Source organism: Coffea arabica, chromosome 6c (genome assembly GCF_036785885.1).
Source record: "Coffea arabica cultivar ET-39 chromosome 6c, Coffea Arabica ET-39 HiFi, whole genome shotgun sequence".
Lineage (NCBI taxonomy): Eukaryota > Viridiplantae > Streptophyta > Magnoliopsida > Gentianales > Rubiaceae > Coffea > Coffea arabica.
Genome location: NC_092320.1, coordinates 14,474,934 through 14,500,354, shown reverse-complemented (window position 1 = coordinate 14,500,354; position 25,421 = coordinate 14,474,934). Strand labels below are relative to the sequence as shown.

The 25,421-nt window shown below is 34.6% G+C and overlaps 1 long non-coding RNA gene across 1 annotated transcript; it reads left to right on the top strand.

Moving 5' to 3' along the window:
• The first annotated feature begins 6,876 nt into the window (after positions 1–6,876).
• On the top strand, positions 6,877–9,273 carry LOC113694233 (uncharacterized). Its single transcript, XR_003449290.2, has 2 exons — positions 6,877–8,173; positions 8,287–9,273. It is a non-coding gene; the product is annotated as an uncharacterized lncRNA (long non-coding RNA).
• The last annotated feature ends 16,148 nt before the right edge of the window (positions 9,274–25,421 follow it).

The following is a 25,421-nucleotide window of genomic DNA, read 5'->3' as shown; positions in this document are numbered from 1 at the left end:
TTAACTAATTAACTAAAGCTGTTGTCTATCCTAAACTAACAAACTTAGCATGTTAAACTAATTAACAAATTAATTGCTTAACTAATTAACTAACTAATTATCCAATTAATTAATTAACTAATTTTTGTTTATCTAATTATCTAATTAACTAAATTTGTTGTCTATCCGAAACTAACAAACTATTTGCATGTTAAACTAATTAACTAATTAACTGCTTAACTAATTAACTAATTAACTAAAGCTGTTGTCTGTCCGAAACTAACAAACTATTTGCATGTTAAACTAATTAACTACTTAACTAATTAACTAACTAATTATCTAATTAATTAATTAACTACTTAACTAACTAATTATCTAATTAACTAATTAACTAATTTTTGTTTATCTAATTAACTAATTAACTAAAGCTGTTGTCTATCCGAAACTAACAAACTATTTGCATGTTAAACTAATTAACTAATTAATTGCTTAACTAATTAACTAACTAATTATCTAATTAATTAATTAACTAATTTACTAATTTGTATTTATCTAATTAACTAAAGCTATTGTCTGTTCGAAACTAACAAACTATTTGCATGTTAAACTAATTAACTAATTAACTGCTTAACTAATTAATTAATTAATTAGCTAACTAATTAACAAACTATTTGCATGTTAAACTATATGCAGTACGCATTACCTATTTAAAGTATCGGTTCTTTATAGGTATTTTACTTTCAAACATTTAATTTATGATAAAAATATCAATGTTTGTAAGTAAAATTCAAAAAGTGTTACAAAAAATATCAATATTCTTACTTTCAAACATTTAATTTATGGCCCTATACCCCTCCCGTTTTGTAAGAATATTATTGTAACACTTTTTGAATTTTACTTACAAACATTGACGTTTTTATCATAAATAAAATGTTTGAAAGTAAAATACCCATAAAGAGCCGATACTTTAAATAGCTAAGGCGTACTGCATATAGTTTAACATGCAAATAGTCTGTTAATTAGTTAGTTAGTTAATTAGTTAATTAGTTTAACATGCAAATAGTTTGTTAGTTTCAGACAGACAATAACTTTAGTTAATTAGTTAATTAGATAAATAGAAATTAATTAATTAGTTAATTAATTAATTAGATAATTAGTTAATAATTAATCAAATAATTAGTTAATAGTTAATTAGTTTAACAATTAACTAATTAGATAATTAGTTAAGTAATTGTCAAGCAAATAATAATTGTCAAGCAAGAAGAGGGCAAAATTGGAAGAAATTTCTTATCTCACTTCTACAAAAGCTGTCAGGGAGGTTTCTGCAACGAATTGTTACTGTTCAGGGGAGGTGAATGCAATTTCAAAACCTAGAGGGGAGGTCAGTGCAAATATCAGAAATCTCAGGGAAGGTTTCTGCAATTATCCCAATAAAATAATATGTGAAATAATTCAACAATCCAAATACACTCAATTCGTTTGGCATTGTACTCGATAAAAGCCATATTAACAGCGTATAGACGTGAGAAAGACAACATATGTTTATTTTTCTTTTTTCTTATCTAGTAGAAATAAATGTACTCCCTCTTCCGTCCCATTTTAATAGTCCTGTTTTCCTTTTTCATCTGTCCCAAATTACAGTCAATTTTCCAATTAAAGAATGTAGTTGCATTTTAATTTTTCTAAAATACCCTTATTTAATGTAAGTTGTTGTTACAATAAACCTACTACATTTAACGAGAGTTGACTTTTTTTTTACCATCAATTTAAGTTCCCATAAAATTATACTCTATTTAATGTGAAGATATTTTAGGAAAATAGCAATCTAAATTTACTTTTCCAACAAAGTTAACTACTTTTTCTTAAACTGTGTCAAAAAAGAATCAGGACTATTAAAGTGGGAGGAGGGAGTATATAATTTAGTTGTCATTAATTTTTTTTTGGCATCCGGATCTCATAACATGACTAGAAAATTAGTAGTATATCTAGCTGACATAAAGCTTCGGAAATGAAAACAGAATTTTGACACATAATACCATAACGAGGAAACTGTACAAGAAAAGAGCAAATGAGGGAAAAATAAAATCAGCAAAGTAAAGAAAAAAGAAAAAGGAGGCTCAGATTTGCCTTTAATCAGACAGAAAATGGCTCAAGCCCGCCATGGCTGCAAAAATCAGTAGTAGTACTTGTGATACTTGCCCAGCCAACATACGGGCTTAGCTCAAAAATCTGACTTGCATTTGACGCAGGATTAAATCATCACAGCCTTTGATTTTGGGGGTTTTGAGTGCTTAAGAAGCTGGAAATGGAAACAGCAGTAGAATGATTGCGCTCTTTGGGATGCAGCATAAAGGGTTGTTTGGTGGGTAGCGATGAAATCACCGGCGGCGTAATTGCAGAGAGGGGCAACAACCCTCCACAAAACTCCCTACCTCCCCCACAATTACACTGCCTCATTCTAGGGGTCCTCCTTCTACCGACGCCTCTCGATCTGAAAAAGCTGATAAAGCATGTAGAGACCAAGGCTAGTTTGCGAGTTTAGGATAGAAAGGAAAAGAAAGAAAACTCTAATGAGGACTGAGGTGAGAAGCGAGCTTGTTGAATATGGATTCTCAACAAAAAAAAAAAAAAAAGAATCGAACTTAGTTGAGGCTCAGATCCGTCATATCAGTAAGGCAATGAGGAAGTAAACCGCCATGGCTGCAAAAACCGGTTGCATGTCGGAGAGAACCCAAATCAGATTCTCCTTCTTCTGCCATCCGGCTTGCCCAACCAAGATACGGGCCACTTTGTCTCAGTGCCAAAATTTCATTTGCTCAGAGAAATTATCATCATGGCCTCAGATTCAGTCCTCCGTGATCTTTCTTTCTTTTCTTTTTCTTTTTTTTTTTTTTGGGAGTGTTTGGAAGAGCATGAAATTTGTGGATTGATGATGAGGAACCAGAAACAGACCTGGCACTTCAATTCGTCCATGGATCCATGACTAGAAAGCATCTTCAGTTTCTGCTGCTGAAGGGTTGTTGGCTTTGTGGAGACTTGGGGGCAAAAAACAGAAGAAAATCACTGGCTCAGGAGAGCGGCAACCACCCTTAAGAAAATCCCATCTCTCTCTACAGCCTCATTTCTTTGCTCTGAGTCTGAGGACAAGTTCTTTCGCCCATTTTTTGTTTTATACAACTTTTATGTTAGTCCTTAGTATTGTTTCCTAGTTACCATTTCTGGCCTTCTTTTCACTAGTTTTCGCGTCTTTGACATAATAGTCCATGGCCCCTCGTTACCATTTCTGGCCTTCTTTTCACTAGTTGTCGCATCTTTGACACAATAGTGCATGGCCCAGATTCTTGTCCAAATTGCCTGAAAATTTCACCAGTTGACTGTTCAGTCCTCCGACTCTTCCATTGATCCCTTGAATTCACCTCTTTCGTTTGGCATAGAATAGGAAGAGGTTTAAAATAAAATTTCATTTTTTGGATTTAGGCATTGGATTTGATTTCATTAATAATACAGTAACCATTGTTGAGAGAATTAATTAACCAAGTCTAATCACACTATATACGGTGAAGAAACAAAAGATATATAACAACATAGCTTAACTAAACTTTCACGGCCAAGAACATGAAAGTGCTTGGCTTGGTCTTCGCTCAGCTCTTGATTATCTTTTTTTTTGCTTATTTTTCAGTTGGCTTCCTTTTTTTTTTTTTTCCCTTTTTAATGAATGCCTACTGAAAATTATCCCTACAAAGGTCAGGGGTGCAATTGTCAGAAACTTAAGGGGATATTTTTGAAATTATCTCTAAGCCCAGTTGGTGCAATTGAATGCCGTCTACTACAAAGTACAGACAACCAAGGCAATAAAGAAACAAAAGAAGAAAAATACCTTTTGAAGGTAAACAGGAAATATCTCAGTTAAAATAAGAAATGTAACTTGAAACTGAAGAACAAAACAGTTAAAAATTTGCTAATAAGCAGTAAATAGAAAAAAATAGCAAAATGAAATCTTTGAGGGTTCGTATTTTTGGGTGAAGATTAATATCAGATGCTAACCATCTTGTTTTTTAAGTAGTTTTTTGGTCACAAGCAAAGCGCCTTTACATCATAGAATCCGAGCCAAGAATAGGCAGAGAGCAAAACAAGGAAAATCAAAGGTGAAAACCAAATTATCCCTAGGGTACAAAAAAGTGAGCAATCACATATTTCTTTCAAGAAATTAAGCGGAATAAAAAAAAGTATGAGGCTCAGATCTGCTATAACAGTTGGACAAGGAGAAAGCGAACCGCCATGGCTGCAAAATCGGTTGCATGAAAGGAAAAACCATATCAGCTTTTTCCCAATTCTGCCTTCCGGGTTGCCCAACCAAGATACAGGCCACTTTTTCTCAATGCCCCAAAATTCATTGCCCAGAGAAATCATCAGTCACCACAGCCTCAAATTGAATCCCATTTTTCTTTTCTTGGTTGGCTTAGCGCGTTAATCCTCAAGGCTAAATATACAGAAACAGAAAGACGACAGACATTAATCCTCAACATACGAAATATGTGAAAGCAGAAAGGTCATGCAATCCATTACTTCCGCTGGAGTATCCTCCAGTAGAAGGGCTGTTGGTATCGTGGGGGGACTGGAAAAGAAAGTCATTGGCTCTGCAGAGAGGAGCAACCACCCTCAAGAAAATCCCATCTCTCTGACCAGCCTCATTTTCTCCTCTGCTCTAAGCTCTGAGTTGACCAGAATTAGACAGGTTTTTGGCTATCAAGTCCTCTTTTATGTTACGACATGCTAGGAGTCAAGGCGTAGTTACTTTTGACCTTTCTGTTGATCATCCTTTTCCGGGTTTTTTAATAAATTATTTATTTGTATTGGGTTGTTTATTGACAACTTTTACATAGGAAAAAGGGTGATATTGAACCAAGTAACTCAGTTCAAATTTACGAATTACTTGCTTAATAGTTTGACTCGAGTTTGCTTTCACCAAATTTGAGGTCGAATTCAAGCTACTCGTTTAAGGTTGAGTTGAGTTCGAGTTCTAAATTCTTGTACTTAAAGGTTTGACGAACCTAATCAAGTTTTTTTTTATAATATATATATATATATTTTTTAAATTTTTATATTATTATTGTGAAATATTACATATTAATTTTTATTAGGTGAGTTCGATTAAACTCAAATAGCCTCGATTGAGCTTGATTAGAGTCATTAAATTTAATTAAATTCAAGTTCGAGTAAACTAAACTAAAATTGAACTTGATTTCAAGTTCGAGTTCAATTTCAACTTTTAAGAGTTTGATGAGCACGAGCTCAATTATTTTACCTCAAATCAAACCTGAGTAGTGACCCGACTCAATTGCACCCTTGCTAGTCATTTTTAGGACTTGCACGTTAGAGTTCATTTCCGAGAGCCACTCCTAGTACAATTCCATTACAAAAATTTTAGGAAAAATCATAATTTGCCCCCTAAACTTGATGCCTTTTAACACTTTGTTCCCTCAACTTTAAATATATACACTTTACCCCCTACATTGATTATTTGAATATTAATGATCACCTTTCCATCTAATTTTTTAATAAAAGACATTAATGCCAGAGCAGTTGGATGGTGCTAGCTAGAATATTTAGCACTTTAATGGGGAAAAAAAACACTGCATCATGTGATACTAAAAAAATAAAGAATAAAAGATGATGAAATTAAAAATAAAAATTGTATTGTAGAGTAAAAAAAATTTAGAAAATCCTCAAAAATTCTATGTTGTGTTGCTTCTCTTTTTCCTTTAAATTATAAACAAATTATCTTTGATAAATTTCGATTATCTTGCAACTCTCACAAGATTTTACAAATCAATAAGATGTGAATTGCTTTTCCTATGTCACATTTGCATCTTACCTTACATTTTGGTTGAGTTCTACATTATTTAGGAAATAATTGAGATTTTTAAAATACATTTCCACTACATGTTTATTTATGTCAATCAATATTTTATCCCTAATAAATTATACAATGCATTGGTCAATTTTATTAAACAAAAATAAGCACTAATATCGGTATTAAGATAAAACACTTTGAATTGCTTAGATTTTTTTCTTTTAATTTTTTGGCTTTTTATTGCTAAAAGTTTAAGTGCATGGTGTGGTTGTGTTTAAACCAATTTAACAATTGTTGAAAAATATTTATTTATTAGGTTATAATTGTTATGTGTTCAAGAATTAGCCAATGATATTTTGGTCTTGTAAAATATAACTTCACCTTAACCATATTAATAATATAACTTTAAGGGGTAAAGTGCATATATTTGGAATTTAGGGAGCAAAATATTACTTAGAGTCTAGTATAGAGGAACATAGTGTAATTAACCCAAAATTTTATTACCAACTCTAAATTCACTATCAAAATTTAAAACATCTGAGTATTATGTATCAAAGATTTTCTCGGTAACAACGAAAAGGCAGCGTAATAAATCGTGGGAAACTCGTAAAGAAATAAAGACAAGGAAAAACGTTGGCCGAGGCGTTTTGCTAAATTGTTTGGGAAGCGTGACAGGCTACTTGCAATGTCTTAAATGTTTTGCATCTTGTAAGCGAGGACAATTGGAACGTTACGAAATTTAAAACATGGAAAAATTATTATAATTTTCAAAGGGACAATAAATTTGTTAAAATTTCTACAACTTATTAGTTTTACATGCATAAATTTATAGTAATAGATTTTTTTAAAAAAATCATACATGTGTATGGAGATATGCTATATGAGTATAATACCAATTTTACTCAAAATATGACTTTTAGAGGTATCATACCATTTTTTTAAAAAAAATTATATAGCGCATTTTTTTAAAATTTTTTTGAAAATCCTTTAGTTACTAATAGTCAATGCAGAGAAGGGCTGAGCTAACAAGGTTAATTTAGTGAGAAGAAAATACTTAGTTTATACTTCATAGACCTTAGATATACATAAAGCTAAAAGGATTGTACAACGACTCTAATTTTTCTAAATTTTTTCGTAAAGTTTATACTTAAGATTCGTTACCTTTAGTAGGACTGAAATTTTTCAGAGGGATAGTCAAGTCATTTTAGGGACCAAGAGTTTTTTTTTTTTTTTTTGGGGGACAGTCAAGTCTCAAGTACGTGGTAAAGGAGGTTATCTTATCTCTAGGCGGAGGAAGTTCCATTTCCCCAGGGGAGGTTTTCTGAAATGAACCCTAAATGCCTAAATTGCTAATCCCTTGGGGGAGTAGGGAAGATCCTTGGATTGAGGCCAGTGTAATTTGGGGCAGGGAGGTTGGGAGTTTTTGGGAATGGGTTGTTGCCCCTCTCTGCAATTACGCTGCTGCCGATGATTTCATTTCACTGCAAACAAACAACCCTGAACCCCTCTTGAGGTTTCTGAAATTATCCCTTTATACTACTCTGTACAGCTTCAATAGCAGATCGGCAATATATCTGATCAAAGCAACCGAAGGACCTGCGCTTAACTTCGACCATCCTTAGCCATCTGCCTTTCATTCTGGTTACCTCACTCTCCTCTCCAAATTTCACCACCACCACCCGTTGCGTATGATATGAAAGCCTTCTCGTCTTCTTTGCCCTTTTTATTTTTTCCTTCTCCTTCTCTTGAATCTCTGCCACCCACTTGCTGAGTCTTTGAACCATGGGGAGAATCCTTCTTCGATTGAGGCAGTGTAATTTGGGGCAGGGAGGTTGGGAGTTTTTGGGAACGGGTTGTTGCCCCTCTCTGCAGTTACGCTGCTGCCGATGATTTCAATGCTAAAAACAAACAACCCTTCATGATGCATGATGCCGCGAGATAAAGGTCAGACATCCCTCATGATTTCACAGGCCAGTCCATCCTAAATTCTGTATCCCACTAGTAATTGGAGGCTTTGATGATATCTTCCTTTCTTAGATTGTGTCAGATTTGGGGCTAGCCCGTATCTTGGCTGGGCGAAAATCACGGAAGAGTGGTTTTTGCAGCCATGGCGGGCTTAGCCTTTTCTCTGATGATGATAAGGAGATCTGAGCCACCACCCCCTTGCATAGGATATTAAAGCCGCCTCGTCTTCTTCACCCTTTATTTTCCTGCTGCTCCTCTTCAACCTCTGCCACCCACTTGCTGTATAGTGAAGAGTCTTCAAAGAGAGAATTTTGGGTTAAAGATTGATTTGTTATTGGCTGTCTTTCTGCGCAATTTCTCATACATTGGATACCGGTGAGTTTTTTTTTTTCTTTTTAAAATTTTTGATACCCCAATGTGTCTCTGAAAATCATGGTGAAAGCCTCATTCATGGATATCTGATGGGTCAATGCGGTTTGACTCGGTAGACTCGGGCGCTCTTTTGAGTCCCGGAGTTGACTGAGCCGGAATTTTCCGAGTCTGAACGAGGTTCCACCGGGTCTACCTTCTCCAGGATATGGCGGAACGGAAGCTGAAGTTCTGACGACTCAGACTCGGCCGAGTCTTTGAACGCCTGCCCTTTGGATGAGGCAGTGTAATTTGGGGCAGGGAGGTTGGGAGTTTTGGGTGGGTTGTTGCCCCTCTCTGCAACTACGCTGCCGATGATTTCAATACAAGCAAACAGCCCCTGTTGATGCTTGCCAGATGTAGTACAAACCTCTCTAGTGATTCCACAAAAACCCTAAATCCTAAATCCTTGTAATCAGAAGCTTCGATGATATCCGCCTCTTCCAAATTAAGTCAGATTCTGAGCTAGCTCGTATCTTGGCTCGGCAAAATCTCCCAATGGCGGTTTTTGCAGCCACGGCGGGCTTAGCCTTTTCTCTGATGATTATACAGCTCAGAAAGAAGAACGAATGAGGCAGCAGCAGAGGAGTACGGGATTTCTTCAAGGGTGGTTGCCCATCTCTGCTTTGCCTATGATTTCGCCATTGGTTACTAAAAAACCAACAGCCCTTCGAACATAGCCAGGGAAATATATGTATATATATATATATGTACACAAACACACGTGTGTGTGTGTGTGTGTGTGTGTGTGTTTAACAATAACAGGGAAGAAGCCCTCGTTGCGAGTTTTCTTTTTCTTCTTTTCTTTCTTTTTGGCGACGGTGTAATATGAGATGAAGGTGGTGGTGGTGGTGGAGGGATTCGGCGTTTATGGAAAAGAGGCGGTGATGATATTTGTTGGGCATTATTTCTGAGCGTATCAAATCGGACATTGGAGACGAACCGACCCGTAACTTGGCTGGGCAAACTCAGCAGTTGGTCTCGTCTCATGTATGAGCAGCTGCAGATTTTGCAGCCATGGCGCGGTCAATGTCTCTGTCCGATTCATAAAAGAAATCTGAGCCTCATCTTTCTGTTGTTTTTTTCTTTAAAAAAAAAAAAAACATTTTTTAGTATATCATTTTGATACCCCTTTTGGTCCCTGATTGAAAAATATATATTTGAATCCTCAATCCTTTTATGTTGATGTGTGTCTGGAGAATGTGTCAAGGGAGGCTACAAGCCAGTCCTTGTTATGGACCGCTAGCCATCAAGTGTTTTAAAGAGCGCTTTCGAGGCCCGTCTCATGACGGAGCGTTTTGTTTTTTATACAGTCTATTTACTTTCAAATTTGTACGGATCGTATTTCTGTGAAAATTTTTAATTGTACTTTTAAAAAATTTATATAGTATGCATACATATAATCTCTTTACGATCAAGCGCATCATTTTTTTTTCTACAAAGAGTGTCCATCTCTTATTTTACTAATTATGCCTAGAACAAACAAAAGAAAAGAGAAACATCCGTTTGGACAGTCATTTTTCGTCGAAAAATTGCGTTGTTTTTAGTGATTATATTTTTTTATTATCTTTTTTTCTCATATATATCAAATCACTACAGTAATTTTTTTACAAAAAATTCAAGAAAATGCAATCCAAACAAGGCCTTGAGATCTTAATCTAATGGGTCTTTTTTTAAAAATTATATAAATAGAAGGATTCGAATTCGAGATTTCTCATTTAATATTTCTTACCTTCGTACCATTCAATCCATTCTTCCCTTCCAATCCATCTGAGTAATGTGTTACTTGACCTTTCAATTAATGTCAATTTTTATTTTATTATTTTTAAGAAAAATTAAGAAAATACACTGACATAATTACATCACAATTCAAAACAGACTATAACCAAAGAAAAGAAACAGGTAAATAACTAAAATGTTTAAGAAAAATTCGCCACGGACAAATGTTACGGCAGTCAAAACGCTGTTCATAGTAAACTGTGCGTATTGGTGTTCCTGGAGGGGTTTGAGAATTTGTCTTCTTCGGCCCGAGCGTGAATTCTTATGCCTGACTACACGCTCGTCTTAGCAGTACTTGACTGCTTTCTACTTACATTTTGGGCCAACATCATTGGTATGGTCGATGCCTCGATGGGGATGCCCATTTCATTCATGGACTTACTTAGGGGATTTAATCCCATTAATAGTACAATAACTGTGAACAAATCAATCAACCATGTCTAATTCGTATAAAGTAAGAAAATAATATTTTATACTTTTTTTGTTCTACTTTGACAGTGTTATTTTTCTTTTTTATCTATCCCAAATTATAGTTTATCTACACCTTTCAATTGAATAATCTAGTTAACTTTTAATTTATTTAAAATACTCTTTTTAATATAATTCATTATCAATAGATATGGCATATCTTATTTAATACAATTAAGTTTTCTACCAATAATTATTTTGATATATGTGTGTGTATGTATATATATTTTGAATGGTGCAAAATACCATCATTATTACTCTTGTAATTAATGTAATAGTGATTAGTGATAATATTAATTGACGGGTATTTTAGAAAAAATTAGACTAAATTTACTTTTCCAACAAAGTTAACTTATTTTTTTTAAACTGTGTGAGGAAAAAAACGATACTATCAAAGTGGGATGCAAGGAGTAATTACATAGCTTAACTTTCTTAAGAACATGAAGGTGCTCGATGTTGGCATCAGCATATACTAGTGGCACATTGAATATGATTTTATTGACGACCCTTAAATTTGGTAACGCACAATTCAAATCATTACCAAAATTAGTTCTAAAAAATCGGTTCAATGGAAATATGGACAAATAAGATTATAGGGTCTTTATTGAGAACAATCCAAAGAAGTACAATCCAAGTAGTTGTTCATCACCGGATGAAATTTCTCAGAGACATTGGAAAGCCCCATCATCGTAAATGTGACAATTCGTATGGCCTGCACTAATTTCATGGTACAGCATTGAATGGATTCTTCTACCTTTTGAGCAAACCAATTACTACCATTGACTGGATCGGATCGTTCTACTTTTGAGCAAACCAAAATCAAGCCTAGTTGGTGCAATTTCAATGCGGTGCAGTCCTCCACAAAGTACAGACCATTTAGGCAATAAAACCATGCGTTAATTCATGGCACCGGTCACCGGTTTAGGGGGGCAAAGAAAAAAAGAAGAAATACCGTTGAAAGTAAACAGGAAATATCACTTTTGTGTGTTCCCTTAGAATAAGATAAAAGGTAAATTTTAACTAAGAAGCAGTAAAAAGGAAATCCCGAAAACAACATGAGAGTTTATATCATTGGCTGCAGACTAATATGAGATACTGACCATATTATGTCTTTTACGGAAGAAAATATTTTGTTTTGTTTTATCAGTAGTTTTTTTTTTCGACACAGGGATATCCGGGTCCTCAGCCCGACTACTCTCATGGTTCAAGGTCGTGGTCGCGATTGCGGTCGCGGCTTGGACCGTTTCACATCAGTCTCGACATATTGGTCGCGGTTTCGGTAAGACGCAAATTTTTAAAATATTTAATATTCTAAAAATTATTAAAAATATGATAAAAAATAATTAAAAATTAGCAAAAATAATAAAAACTCGAGCTAACTCAGGATGACTCGAGGTGATTCGGCTGTTTCGATCCGTTTAGGCCGAGTTATTGGCGATTCATTATTTCGAAATCATCTCGTTCCGTTCTAGTGACGACTCGGCCGAGTCGTCTTGGTCTCGGCCGAGTCTTTAAACCATGACTACTCCTCCTGCGGCCTAAGAGGAGAGGCCCAATCTCCTCAAACACGTCCGGAACTCGAACCGTGGTCGTCATTTCCTAAAGAGGAGCAACGAAACTGCTCGAGCTACCCGGGTTGGGCCAGTAGTTATTTTGACAAAATCGAAGGACCTTTACATCATGGAATCCAAGCCACAAAAGAATAGGCAGAGCACAAAACAAGACTAAGTAAAACGGTGAAAACCAAATTATCCAGTAAAATTGATGCATACAAATTCATTCACAAAGGCATGGTACAAAAGCGAGTAACATTTCTTTCAACAAATTATGTGAAACAAGAAAATAACCAAATCGCTGCTTTAGAATAAGGCTTTGAGTACTGAAGTAAACATGGGATACCAAAATAATAACGATAGTAATGATCTGGGCTGTTAGCCAAAAAAATTTTTTTTTTTTGAGTAAATGATTTATTATAAAGTTCAATATTTTCTTATCAGAACTATAAGAATTTTCACAAATGCACCCACAAAAAGCAATATTTTCTTAATGCTGCATGATGAGTTGATTCGAGTGGGTAAGAAATTAGGAGAAAAAAATGAGGCTCAGATCTGTTATAACAGTTAGGCAACGAGAGTGAACCGCCATGGCTGCAAATACCAGTTGCATGAACTAGTTCTGCCATCTGGATTGCACAGCCAAGATACGGCCACTTTTTTTCTCAATGCCCCAAATTTCATTGCTCAGAGAGGTCATCATCACAGCCTCAAATTCATTCCCCTTCTGCTTTTCTTGGTACAGTATGTAAATGATCGGGTACGTCGACGGTGGAAAGGTCATTATCATTGTCATCAAGGTGTCAAAGATGCAGAAACTGATAAACGACAGACATTGAAGCTAGAAGATCATCATACTGGAAGTAGCTAGTAAAGCCATTGATGTATCCTCCAATTCCAGAGTTTACAAGGGCTGTTGGTTTCGCGGCGGCACTGAAAAAGAAAATCATTGGCTCAGCAGAGAGGGGCAACCACCCTTGAGAAATCCCATCTCTCTGTCCAGCCTCAATTTCTTCTCTGCTCCGAGCTCAAAGTTAATTCGAGTATTGGACTGGTTTTTAGTGATTGGGTAGTCCTCTTGTGCTATCTTACATTGTTACTGCGTGCTAGCACCATGGTGCAGCAACTTTTTGACTATTCTGTTGATTAGTTTTGACTACTTTTATTTTTTCCCTTTTTCCTTTTTAGTAAATTAATAGTCCCTCCGTCTCACTTTGATAATCCCACTTTGATAATTCTGTATTTCTTTTTCATCTGTCCCAAATTATAATCCATTTTTTTAATTAAATAATGTCCCAAATTATAATCCATTTTTTTAATTAAATAATGTAGTTGTATTTTAATTTTTTTCAAATACCCTTATTCAATGTAAGTAGTTATTACTATAAACCTATCCTATTTAACGAGAGTTGATTTTTTTTTATCATCAATTCAAGTTCTTATAAAATTGTATCATATTTAATGTGAGACTATTTTAGGAAAATAACAATTTAAATTTATTTTTTTAACAAAGTTAACTATTTTTTTTTAAACTGTGTGAAAAAAAAATAGAATTATCAAAATGAGACGGAAGGAAGTAATCGCAAGTCACAACTTCAACTTCTTCCTCCTTTTTTGTTTAAAATAATCGTCAACAAGCTACTTTATTACTATGCTGTGAGGGGATGGGAGAGCCTAGTTGGAGCTTGGAGTTGTACGAGGCTAGAGCTAAACCTTCAAATTGGACAAATGCACTGTTACACTACCTAATTTTTTATATCAGACAAATGCACTACTGACTATTTTGACGAAAGGACACTAAACTTCCACTTAATGCACCAAGCCAAATTTGAATTCCCGCCCGGTGCACGGGAGTTCGAGGACGTTCTCTCAGGCATTGGACCAAAATCCAATGGTTATAAGTGTAGTTATTAAATCCGGCTTGAAGTTTGATTCGGATAGATGATCGAGTCACTAGTTCAATTGCGGCTTGGACTGTTCAATTGCGACTTACATAATAGTTATATAATATAATATAAAAATATATTTTAAATTATTAAAATGATAAAATTTTTAAGTTGACGATTTAACTTGTAGCTTTTTTTCAATTCATCAATTGAACCACTGAATCGTTGACTGGTCAATAAATTTGTTGCTTGATCGATCTAATTAGTGACCTAACTCTGCCCTACGAGCGATTCATCGAGTTGACTGATTTGGCCGTCAGACCAGGCCGAGTTTTGTAACTATGGTTACAAGTCACAACTATAACATAGGGATGCAACATTTATCCTTAGGGACTTGCAAGTCGGATTGTATCTCATTATGAGAATGTTATTTCCAAGCGTATATTCACATTACATGAGCAATAAGATCTTAATTCTTGTAATTTCTGACTGTTAGGCGTTGAAGATTTACTCATCAGCGACGAAAATGTACAAATAAATCCTGCGACAGTCATGATAACGAACTTTGAAGAAGTAACTTAGCTTAGTTAAAAGCATGCTAGCTTGTTAGTGCTGCTTGTTAAGGATTAGGATACTCCCAAATGACGGAACAAATTATTGAAGCAACAAAAGTGATTTTTGAAGCCGGGTATACCAAGTGCTTTTACATATGTCAATATTTACAACAGACGTTGATGCATTCTTCAAGATGGACTTCCACTGAGGGGACAACAGAGAATTGTTAGCTGGGACCATAATAAATGTGGATGTGAAGCCGGGAAAGAGAAAAGAAGAAAAGGGTTAGTGTTTGTTTAGTGCTTAGTCGGGCCTAATAAATTTTTTCCATCAAATGATGAAGCATCATCGGTAATTAGTCGCTCACATTCACGTCCAACATTTTCATGACAGAAACTTTTGAATTTGAAAATGTTGGTTCTAGATTTGCATAATTAATCCTCTTTACAATAATTACTCGGATGAATTAACCATCATTTTGGTTTTCTATTTGCAGATCCGCGGTAGCTTTTAGAGTGAACTCTTTGCTTGTGCTGTGGTACTACTATACAACAATAGATGTTACTATTCATATTAACAATTAGAATCTCACTTTCGTTCCTTTTTTTTTGGCCAAAAAGGAGGGAAAAAATGAAGGCGAAGGAAGCAAATAAATTAAATGTCATTAGCTCCATTCAAAATCCAGAGGATTTTTCCGATCAGATAGAATCGTAATACCCAAAAAAATAATATAAGTTTTAGAAATAATCGAAAAAAAAATAATTGAGGGCTCAGATTTGTTAGTTTTAACCAGACAGAGACATCGACCACGCCATGGCTGCAAGTCACCAGTTGCATAGGAGACAATAACGATGTCCCAAATACCGTACCGGGTTTGCCCAGCCAAGATACGGGTCGGTTAATCTCGCTGCCCCGATTTGATTTGCTCAGAAAGGATGCCCGGAATTATCATCACAGCCCCTTTTCATTATAGACAACCTCCACCATCACCGTCACCGCCGTATCACAGTCCGGCGTCAACAGAAAAAAAAAAAAGAAAAAGAAAAAGAAAAAGCGCATGAAGGGTATGAACCCTGTCAAGAACACACACACACACATACAAACACAGATATTGACATGTATAGATATATACATACATCTCTCTGTTTCTCTGTCTCTGTTGTTCTGTTTTAAAGGGCTGTTGGTTTTTCAGTAATCAATGGCGAAATCATAGGCAAAGCAGAGGGGGGCAACCACCCTTGAAGAAATCCCCTACTCCTCTGCTGCCTCATTCGTTCGTCCTTCCGAGCTTTCACGAAACCCTGGCGGTTGGGTCTTTGGCCCCTTTTATTTATACTGCCCTGCCCTTGTTTTTTCGCCCCTTCTTCAGTACTTTTTTTACCTTTACAACACCTGCACTGCTACCATCTCATGGTGGGAATGGTAGAAGGGTATCATTGTAATTATACTTTCCTACCTTCTATTTTTCCGGGATACCATTTTGCACTTATGCAGGTTGAATAGCTTTCTCTTAATTTTTATGACAGGGAGCACTATAAACGATAAACCTTTCCTTTGAATATACTTTCAGTATATGGAGCTAGAATAGCTCCTCCAAAATTGCTCTTCTAGATCTCTTTAGTAATCTGCTGCAAATTGTAGTCACAATACTTGATACACTGAATTAAAATATGTTATGTTTGACTTTTTTGTTTTGCATTCTTTTGGCCAAGCTAATGTCGCTTAATAATGTGTCTGATTAAACAGGTAACCGCCAAGTCACAATTCACAAGAACTCATTTGAGTGGCACTAGAAATACTCCTGCTTGATTGTCCCCCGTTCATGGACGATTTGAGAATTTGCCTTCACTCTTGACTCTACTGACTTCTTTATTTTCTTTTGGAAAAATTACACTAATCGTTCCTCACATATTAGCGATATGAAAATGTAGTCTCTGAAAATGAAAATGAGCATTTTTAATCCATAAAAAAAATCAATTTTAGTTCCTGCTAACTTTTTCATTCGAATTCTTGATAGATCCAGTTATAGGAATATCACGTGACTAACTTTTTAAGATTAAAAAGGACAAGTGACTCAGGTTTTGACCAAAATGTAGAGGACTAAGTGCTCTCTTCTTCAACTATTCATTGAATCCCTAAATTTTTTTGAAGTTTTCATGGGAGAACCACCAATATGTGGTTGTGGTATAGCAGCCACAGTGAAGACTTTATAGACGACTAAGAACCCAGAAAAAAAGTTCTATGGATATGCCTATTATGAAGTAAGTCTTTGCTTCAGAATAATTTATTTATTTATTTTTTTTTGGAGAATCTGAGCTCCTAGGAGACAATAAGTGTTTCACCATGAACATCATAATAATGGTGGAGGCGGATGTGGGTACTTCAAATGGTATGAAACAAGCAGCTGTAAGAGGTGCGATAAACTGGTGAGGCACACGCGTAAGTTAACAAAGAAGGTGAAAGATTTGAAGACTGATGTGTAGGAAAGAAAGCGCAAAGAGTGCAGACTGAATTTGATGCTATTTTTGGCCATTGTTATCGTAATCTATCAATGGCTTTGGAAAGAGCAATTTGGCACTGGTTGTATATGTTTGTCTGGGTTGTGAATTAGGGGCCTTTGATGTAATGGCTATTAGGTAATGTACGAAGATAATGTAAGAGTCTTAGATAAACGTTAGTTGTATGGTTTTGAATGTACTCTTGCAGCAGCATTGGAATGAAATGCTCTGTTTAACAATTTGCAAATTACTTAAGAGTTTGCAATCTTGCATGTGTTGTCCAACTTAATCATGAATTAATTGGAAATCTGAGCATGAACATTAAAAAAGAAGCAATAGATATTGACATAGATGAGAGTAAAAAAAACTTTTCGAATCAATTCCATTACTGCAACAAAAATTGAACCATCAAAACAGGTCACATAATTACTTCCCATTAGTCCATGTTTTTCACAAAATACAAGTCAAAAACTGATCAAAGTTTGCTAAGATCAATCATAGTCAAAAGGCACTAATTGTTCCCAAAAACAAAAAAGTGAAAGACACAAAAGCCATAAGAGGTCTGATTATGCAGCAGTAGTTTTCTTTCTTTGTAGTGTAGTAGAACCATTCGAGCCTTCTTTGCAGTAGTAGTAGCTTTTGGATTCTCATGTCTCTGAACATTAGGCTATATATATATAACTTATATATGATTAAGTTCGTAACACGAGCATGCTATGTCAAGTTGTAAAATAAAAATACTTGTCAAGTTGAATTTTGGAGAAAAATAAGTCTAAGCTGACATTTGTTACATAAATCAAAAAATTTGATTTTACAGAATTTATTTCCACAGTATCTATAGCAAAAGAACAAGGAAAAAAAAAACAAGTTGCAATTGTAATTTTAATTAGTTAATCCAATTGGCTGATCACGTAGACAGCATTGGCTCTTAAATTTCCCAAACATGATTTCTCGAACCAATGCTACTTCTTGTAGTTCCTTCGGGGTGCAAGAGCATGAATGTTGCCTGTGTTGTTAGCTATGCCATCTTGATCTATTAGTAACAGATAAAAATGTTATGCAGGTCATTGATGGTTTCTTGATTCTTTTAATACATTGGTCGGACCAGGAAAAGGGCGAGGGATTGAGAAGGTATCGAACAGAAAATCCCAGTAATTAGCAAACAGCAAAAGTTCCTTAAAGCAACATCATTTATCACAAAACAAAAACCATGAAAGTTCAACCTCTGTCCCCCTAAACGAGGAAAAGGAAGACATAAATAAAATTACGCAAATATTATTATTGGCTCAGTGTATAATTTCTTGGATGAAAGGTGTTGGCGAGTAAACTATTTCACTATTTTACACATCTTTTTGTCTCGTGACTTCAAGCCCAGTTGAAAATTTTGACAAATTTGTATGTGTGGTTGCACGTACAATGACAGGTCTTTGTCTTTCTTGACTCAGTCCCTACCAAGTCATCTTGAATAATTATTTACCTTTGTTCCATTCAACCTCAATTGATGCCATTCATTGATCTCTTTCTTGATTTTTTTGTTCATGTTTTGGCCCTTTTCTTCGACCTAAGGTGCCTGGATTTGGTGGATGTTTTAGTGCAGCACCAGAAAGTATATTATATTATATGCCAGCTACAGATGTGCTAACGAGGCAGGCTTACCAATTAGAGATTCTTCAAATTAAATGCAAGTGTCACACTTCTTTTATCATAGCCACAATGTCAGATTGGTCAGATTTTAAGTGCATACTTGATCATATGCCAAAAAATGACAGGTGATATACCACCCTAATGGCCCAACCGAGGATGCTTCGATTTCTTTTTTTTTTTTAACTTTATTCTAGTCATTGATCAAAAGGCGAACTAGATACTCCCTCCGTCTCACTTTGATAGTCCTGTATTCCTTTTTTATCTGTCCCAAATTGTAGTCCACTTTCCAATTGAAGAATGTAGTTGTATTTTATTTTTTTTTAAAATACCCTTATTCAATGTAAGTAGTTGTTACTATAAACTTACCCTATTTAATGAGAGTTGATTCTTTTTTTACTATCAATTCAAGTTTCCATAAAGTTGTACCATAGTTAATGTGAGGGTATTTTAGGAAAATAGCAATCTAAATTTACTTTTCCAACAAAGTTAATTATTTTTTCTTAAACTGTGTGAAAAAAGAAATAGGACTATCAAAGCGGAACGGAGGGAGTATCATTTTGTAGTTATAGCACAAAAATTGGGAAATAATTGGGTGAGGGTTTTACAAATCAGGTTTTGCACACTCCGGTAATCAAACCGAGAACTCATTTAAAATTACAGTATCAGTTATCCGAAAACACAGCGAAAAGATGGTAACGAAAAAAAAAAAATTTTTTTTTGACAAAAAACAAAAGGGTAAACAATTTAATAAGAATAAATTAGTACAAAAAATAAAAAAAATTTGAGGCTCAGATCTTTAACAGTACAAGCTAGGCAAAGAGAAGGTGAAATCGCCATGGCTGCAAAAACCGGTTGCATGTTAGGGAAAAACCCATATGAATTCTGCCATCCGGATTTGCCCAACCAAGATACGGTCACATTCATCTCAGTGCCCCAAATTCGTTAGCCCAGAGGAATTATCATCACAGCCTCAAATTCCTTCCCAGCTGAAACCACTTTCCCCTCTTCAATATTGAAAGATACACAGATCAGAAGCAACACTTTAGGCTAAAGAAGTTCAGTTGCAGTCGTTGCGATGGAAGATGATTATGCTTCAGAATACAGAAGGGCTGTTGCTTTTTTTTTTGTTATATATATATATATATATTCTTTTTAATTTGTGAGAATGAAATCATCGGCTCAGCAGAGAGGGGCAACCGCCCTTGAGAAAGTCCCATCTCTCTGCAAACCCTCATTCTCTTCTTCACTCTGAGCACAAGCTAGAATTGCCTCTGCTTTTTGCTTTCCGAGACCATTTTATAGGCCACCATTTCCTATAACTTCTTTTTTTTCTTTTCCTACCATTTTTTTCTGCCTCTCTTCAAGGAAAATTTCTCAAAATAATCTTAAAAAAAAAAAAAAACAAAGGTATTATTGTAGCAGCACATATGATATGATGCGCATCTACACTTTGATTTACTCTCTCCGTCCCACTTTGATAGTTTTGTTTTCCTTTTTCATGTGTCCCAAATTATAGTTCACTTTCCCATTAAGAAATATAGTAATCTTTCAAATTGTCTAAAATACCCTTATTAAATATCTTGTTATTAATACATTGTTATTAAATACTAATCCACTACATTGAATACATTGACCTTTTCCAATACTAACCCATTAGCTGTAACTGATATTAATTGGCACTTTTCGTGTTTAGCATAAGGGTATTTTAGGAAATTATTAATCTAAATTTATGTTTCCAACCAAATTAATTACACTTTCTTAATCTGTGTGAAAAAAAAAACCAAGACTAACAAAACGGGACGGAGGGAGTATTTTTTTTTTTCAGTTTGGTTTACATCACCGTGCTGCATATATGATGTAGTTTGTTTTACGCTTTGAATTTTAAAAAAAAAAATTAAAACCAAATAAATTTCTTAATGTAGTTGGAATTTTTTTTAAAAAAATCTTAGAATGAGCAGTAAAGAAAAGAACAAAGAAATGCATACAAACATATTTAAACAGCTCATACATAAGCAGAGGAACCAGACTAGTATCAACAAGAAGATGCAACATGATATTTTTGCAAACTAATCACAGAAAAATGTGCTCTGACGTTTGCAATGACAACTAGTTGGTAGGGATTTTTAAAATTAAAAAAAAAAACTAAATACCCTACCGTGTTTAAAAAATAAAAAAAAATGATTGGATACAAAAGACATATACGAAGAAATCCCACTTGTTAGAATCACAATTTCCCGATTTCTTTTTTTTTTTTGAACAATATATGAAGAAATTAGCCATGAAAGGGTTGGGTTTATGGCATCCAAGAAGTATAGTTTGCTTTTGTACATTCACTTTTATTATTGATAAAAAATCATGGGATGTAGAATGAGATAAATGACGGCAAGCAATATCTATTTGGAATGGGCTAATCTACGTATTTAATGCATTAATAACTTGTATCACGGATATTAATAACTTGTGATACTATTAGTTTTAAAAGTTATATCACATGTGAATTTAAACTGTCGAGGCGTGGATTTAATGAGTGTGTTTGGATAGTGGGTTATTTGAGATATTTTTATTTTAGCATTTTTTGTGTTGTGATGTATGTGAGATAAAGCTGTATTGAAAATTATAATGGTGATATAAGCAAATATATTTGGAGAAATAACCCACTATCCAAACACACTAATTAATATCACCCTATTTATTTTTAGATACTTGATAGTATATAGCACGGGCTTATTAAAAGAGAATGTCACCTTCTAAGTTCTAGCCTATGCTTCACCAAATTTTCACTTCGAAGTTTTTCGTGTTCATTTTTCAAAATTGAGATTCAACGCGTTAGCATGTTGATATGACAGCATTAGTGAACGTCGGATAGGCATTTGTTAATTAAATAATATAGCAGAAAACGGAGAAGACCCGGAATTTTATTGGTTTCGAAATGAAATCTATTAAACCTCTCTGTTACAATTAATCTATCATTGGTAAAATACAACCTCCTCCGCGAGTCACAAATATTTTAACTAATTACGGTCTCAATTGATGTTGACTGAATTACCAACGTGCTTTGAACTGTTGGTTATCATCGAAGACTTAACTTTAAATTTTCGTGAGATGAGAGATCAAGAATTTAATTCTTGCCTCTTATTAACTAACTAACATGTCATTATAGGTGACTTTTTCTACGTAATACGTCTGTCTATCTAGTTCGATGATGGTTCGATCTTATCGAACCAGAAACGTGGTTCGGGCCTATCGATTAGATACAAGAAACAGAAAGATCAAAGAGAAATTGATCAACGAGTAAATAATTTTTTTGAAAAATAATTCCTATCCGTTCACTATGAATTGATGAGCTTAAAGAAAAAAAAGGGAAAATATTCTGAGGTGCAAAAATCATAATAATACTCGTAGGAAGGTTTGAAGGGACATGAGCTAAGACCATATATATAAATATATATATACAGATATATGTATGTATGTATATATTAATATATATATATATATGTGAGGCTCAGATCAGAAATCCACAAGTCAAGCAGTAAGAGACGTGAACCGCCATGGCTGCAAAAAAACCGGTTGCAGATGCAGATCAGGAAAAACCCGCAATGAGATTTCCGACCGCTGCCATCCGGGTTGCCCAACCAAGATACGGCCCACTTTTACCTCAGATGCCTAACGTTTATTTGCTCAGAGAAATCAAATCATCGTCACAGCCTCAAAATTCGAGATCCAAAATGGTTGTTGTTTAACCTGGAAGTTTAGTATACACTGAATGCAGGAGGACCAAATTAAGATACGTACAGGAACAGAAAACATACGTTCTGGTTGAAACCCAGAAGACTGTACTCCTCTGCAATCCATGGAAGATACATCATCCTCAGGGTTTCAGAAAGACGAAAGGGCTGTTGGAAATTTTTTTTTTTCTTTCTTTTGGGTTCGTTGTGGAGATTGAAGATCACTAAGAAAATCATCGGCTAAACAGAGAGGGGCAACCACCCTTTAAGAAAATCCCATCTCTCTGTACAGCCTCATTTTCTTTATTATGGTTCTCTGAGCTGATCAGCTAAAGCAAGTTAGCTAATTGATCTTGGCTCTTGGGGTTCCAAGCCCTTTTCCTGACCATTGTTGGTGGATTAGTCAACTGCTATTCATTGAGTTATGTCCTTTTCAATCTTGGTAATTGTGAAGACTGACATATTTATTTATCAGGTGAACATCGGGTGAAGACTTAACAATTTATTTACATTTACCCCTTTTTCTTTTTTTTTTTTAACGACAACTATTGTATAAGCTAATCTATTTTACATTAAGGGAGGGAACGGACTTAAGAAGGTCCAACTACCGGACTAAATGAGTGCACAACACACTCGCCTGAATTTTTTTGAAGCAAATCACTTAAACGTAGCATTTTGATAGGAGGCAAGAATTCCATCCCATCAAACTAGGTGGTGGCCACCAGCCCCAAAGACTGGTGATTTATTTACATTTACCCATTCTTTTCTGAATTAACTTTATTCTTATAAAAAAAAATTAACACGTGAGATCTCTCTTAATTGGTGTACAGTGAATATCCATTGGCTAAACTCTATATCAAATTCTAATTTCAAAGATTATATGCATACAATACACATCATAAGAATGTATTAGACATGTTGCATCTCGTTTTATATGTATAATAATAACATAAAAGTCTCTTCCTGGATTGCGATTTTAGAAATAATAAAATGTGTTTTATGAAATAGGATTTTTCTAACAAATATATAATGGGCACTTGTTAAAATACTCATATTTATGCACACTCATATTTATGACACCCCTGAATTGGGGTACATTTTTTAATTAACTACACCTTTTAAAAAAATTAACACCTCATCCTCTCTTAATGAATATTGAGTGTCTATTAGGCACCTGTTAGCTAAATTATATGAAATGTTCCAAAAATGTTTTTCTAAACAGTGACTTTCCTAACAATAGTTTTATTTTTAATTGTTTGGTCCGTCATATAGTACAGCCACGTTAAATTGAGTATTTGCATCAATTTACTTTAGCTTAATTATATTGTCACATAAGGCAACGTCCACGAGATATATATCTCTCTCTTTCTTGTTTAGTTTACAGTAGTATTTGACACACCGAGTCCGATATGGTCTTCTGATTATTTTTTTGTTTGGGGTTTGGCACCACCTATTTACAAGTGGAGATGGACAAAATTATTCGCTAACCCGGAAACCCCGTCATATCTGATTCGATCTGATCCGAAAATTAGAACACCCGATTTATGTTATTTGATCGGGTAAAAAAAAAAATCCGTTAAGATGCGGGAAGGAATAGAGTCACATAACTAAAAACCTGCGAATACCCAACCCGCCCCGCATATATATATTTTTATTTTTATACATCTACTATAAAATAATAATTTAGAGCTTAATAAGTAATTTCATGAACAAATTACATTATAAATAGGAGAGACTATAGTTTATTTATAAGATTCATTTGTAGATGTCAAAATCTTATATTTTATAGAAAATAGCTTAATTAATGTGAAACATATATTTTAAAAACTATGCTACTTATTTCAAACTTTTATTGATTTTGAATTCTTTTAATTATTTCCTTTTATCTTATATTCTCTTCGCATGCTTGTTTTTTGATGAGAGACTTTTTTTTGAGAAAAAATCTTTATTAAATTTAACATGAATGTGTAAAATATAAAATTAAATTAGTATAAATCGTTGATATGCAGGGAACATAAGGATCAGAAAATGTTGACCCGCAAGATATGGTTCGGTTCGCATCAGTCAAATCGTAGATGGGACGAATATCTGACCCGTACCCATCCCAATTATATGGAATAAACAGTAGTTACTTTGCTATTTTCTATGGTTGTTGTAATTGGAATTTTCCCAGTTGCCATCGGCACTTAAATTACTCTATTCTGTTTTTTTTTTTACATTAATAGACAAATTATTTCTGCCAATGAACTTTTGCCTGTAGCCAGTTAGGTAGATATTGTCAGAAAGAAAACTCATTCTCAGGGGTTTGGGGGGTCTTTATCTCTTAGTAGCGGGGCATTCTGTGAGATTTTCTATCCCACATCGGTATTGGGGGGTTGGGGTTTGGGTAGATAAATCCCTAACATAGACTTCAAAAATTGGCCGGCTTTTGAAGTTACAGTGAAGAATCGGTTTATTTACGTAAATTCTTACTTTTGTAAGAAAATGTCAGCAAAAAAGTTAGGTAGATATTCCCTTTCTAATTAGTTTCCCAAGAAAGCAAAAACAATTGAAATAATAAAAAGAAAAGAAATTACTAGTACACAATATAATTTCTTTAACCGATTTCCTAAAAACTGAAGTCAAACCAGAACTCCTTGATTCAGACTGCGTCATTGGGAAGATATTTTTTATTGGAGAATGTGAAAGTGTCTTTTTTACGCAAAATGCAAAGTCTTGTAGTTCTAACTTCTAATACTAATTCAATTAACCTGGGGGCACTAAAAATGGATTAAAATCTACTGGGTTGGTGGAAAAGCAACAAATGAAACAGGGAAATAAAAAAAAAAGAGTGAAAAACCAGAAAGTATAATTTTTTTTTTTTGGTATCTTTTTCTTATGAACACAATGGAAAGATACATGCCTCAGAACATTGACAGATTGACAGATACATGCCTCAGAAAATCTCAGTCGGGGATGTACAGAAGGAAAATCCCAGTCCAAAAATATATTCATAATTCATCAGAGGTGTGGTTCTCTTGCCTGTCAAGAATCAAACCCACACAATTTTCACATATATTAGATGTAGGAATGAGGCTCAGATCTGTGGTAATTAGGCAATGAGAGAG